Source organism: Carassius gibelio, chromosome B3 (assembly GCF_023724105.1).
Source record: "Carassius gibelio isolate Cgi1373 ecotype wild population from Czech Republic chromosome B3, carGib1.2-hapl.c, whole genome shotgun sequence".
NCBI classification, from domain to species: Eukaryota; Metazoa; Chordata; class Actinopteri; order Cypriniformes; family Cyprinidae; genus Carassius; species Carassius gibelio.
The window spans coordinates 36059198-36062285 of record NC_068398.1 but is presented as its reverse complement, the minus strand read 5'-3'; positions in this window follow the sequence as shown (position 1 = coordinate 36062285).

The window sequence follows — 3088 nt, the reverse complement described above, 5'->3', positions numbered from 1 at the left end:
GAATAAATTCAACAACTCGAACACGTCTTCAAATAGTCCAAAATGAAGCAGCGAGACTTCTAAAAGGCACTCGCAAATGTGAAAATATTACCCTGATCTTAGCATCCCTTTATTGGTTGCCGGTTCGCTTTAGGGTTAATTTTAAAATTCTTTTATTTGTCTATAAATGCCTAAATAACCTAGCTCCCCTCTTTCTATCTGAGCTCCTAGAGCATTACAATCCTTCCAGAGATCTTAGGTCAGGTACACAGAAACTTTTATCTATACCACGATACAAGTTAAAACACATAGGTTACCGTGCCTTTGCCATTGCGGGCCCGACACTATGGAATAGCTTGCCTAATCATGTTCGCTCTGCACCTGACTTGTCAGTTTTCAAGTCACGCTTGAAAACACACTTTTATTCAATTGCTTTTAATAACTTGTAGCTTGTGTTTTTATTTTATTCATTTCTAAAAAAACAATTTTGGCTCTGTTTGTCGTGTGATATTTTATTGTTTTGTCAGCTTGTCTGTATAAATGGTGCTATATAAATAAATTTTGACTTTACTTGAACAGTCTTGAAGGAGCTCCTCGAGAGATGCTTAGCACTTGTTGGCCCTTTTGCCTTCTGTCTGCGGTCCAGCTCACCCCTAAACCATCTCGATTGCGTTCAGGTCCGGTGACTGTGGAGGCCAGGTCATCTGGCGTAGCACCCCATCACTCTCCTTCTTGGTCAAATAGCCCTTGATGCCTTCAGTGTGACTCTACAATTTTCATAGTCAGGAAAATAAAGAAAACTCTTTGAATGAGAAGGTGTGTTCAAACTTTTGATCTGTACTGTATATATAATAGATGATATATATATAATATATATAATTTCTGTCCCCCTCACTTCTGAAAAGATCGCTGTTGGACAGTGTTTTTTCTTTGCTTCCTGCTGGCCTTGCTGCTTCTAATAGTAGCTCTGTGTATTTTTATCTTACAATAACTCTCTGTTGTTTAGTGATAAAATATAACTTTATTCCCACCATATTTCTCATATTATTGATCAATCTTATCAGATTACTTATTTTAAATCTGTGAGGGCAGTGCACCTCAGCCCCTGCAGCAGGGAAACTGGGTGACAGTGAGGCGACATAAGCCCTATTCGGACGGGACTATTTTTACAGGGGGTCGTTAGAGAAATCTGCGTTTCACAGACGTACTTGGTGATTTTAATCCTGTCCGAATCTGCCACGTCTGTGTTTTTCTCACACAACCTCTGTGATAATTCCAGAGCAAATTACCTACCGTTTTTTTCAGCAAACTCAGTGATCCTCTGAGAAAACTAATCCCGTCCGAATGCGAATGTCTGTGATTGCTGGTGATATTTTATTTCACAACGCGTTTCCTTGTGTGTTTTGGCCAACGTGAATTACCGTAGATGCTCTACCGCGCGGATGTTTGATATATTTGCTTAGCGGCAAATAGATATTAATAAAAAATATAATACAAATAATAAAATCAAGAGCAATATCGCGTAAACTGTTAATACCGGCTATCCCACGTAGGAGGGGACGTTCTCGCGACCTTGTGCAACGTTCCCTAAAAGTTATCTAAAGGTAACGAAAGTTCCGAACCTTTACCTCCTTTGGTTATGAAAGTGCTGCAGTTCAAGGTTCCTTATATGACTATAGGGGGACGTTCTATTTGGGGCATTTTATGGTCACATAGAAAACGTTACAGAGAGGACATTTGAGACGTTAACAGAACGTTCTCGCATGGTCCTCTGTTGGTCATATAATAACGTTCCCAAAGTGACTTTAGGGGAACGTTCCATACTGGTTGATATATGGTCATGAAACAACGTTACAAAGAGGACATTCCGGACGTGAACAGAACGTTCCCATACGGTTCTCTGTTGGTCATATAATAACGTTCCGAATGTGGTTATTATATGGTCACACAACAACATTAAAATATGACAAATTAATGAACGCAAAGATGTATTAAATCTACATCTAATTAATGAAAATATTAAATAATAATATAAAAAGTATTAAACGTATTTGTTAGATAATAACACTAACATGCTAGCCAATTTATTAGGTCCTCTCTGCTATTTTTTTAGGATTTGATATTTGTTAGGCTACTTCAAAATAAAAACTATGGCTTTTACTCTACAGATCTAAAATCCTTGATGTGTCCATAAATCCCTTATTAACAAATAGACATACAAAACAATACAATGTCATAGATCAAGGCAACGTGAAAATAAGCGATGCGTAAGTGATGCAGTTCAATTTTTCACCACATTTACATTGGAAAATTGTGGAGCTCTGACACTGTCTCATAGCACCCGCGTCGAAGTCGTGCGTTAAATTTTAATTTATCAAATGCACTTTACGACTTAATATAGTCTAAAAATACTTACTACCATTGCTGCAGAATGGTGAACACATTTACCATTTATTATTTTCTATATAAATGTCCAATATAAATGTCTATATAGCTTACTGTACATTTCTATACAAATATTAAAAATGAATATTTTGGTGAGGTACTGCCACACCCGCGGCTGTCTGTATTCAGAAGGGAGAGCTGCAGCCCAATTCAACTGTGAGCCACTGCTGCTGGTGCATCGTCCTTTCTTTATGTGCGGAGTGCGGAGCGCGCGCACTGCGGGGCATGGAAGCGGCTATGCAGTCCCTTGCATTTTTTTCCTGTCACCAGTGTAAAAAACTTAAAATACTCAATTTTTGGTCAAAAGAATAATACATTATTTAAAGCTTTTATTTGTGTAAACTGACAATATCAAGAAAACTTTAGCTAAATAAACCACCACAAAAAGGACTGTTTTAAATCTGCTATGAATATGAAGTATGAAGATTGTTGTATTGTACTGTATCTTCTATAAAGATGAATATTACATTTCGTTAATTTAAAAAGCACTTTAATGTTGTATAAATAAATAATAAACTTTTGTTCTGTTAGATGTGTTTTGGCTAGTTTTTGTATATTGTATAATTATAATATATATCTAGGTAATGAAAAAAAATATATATATTTATATTTATATATTTACATTTATTCATTTAGCAGATGCTTTTATCCAAAGCGACTTAAA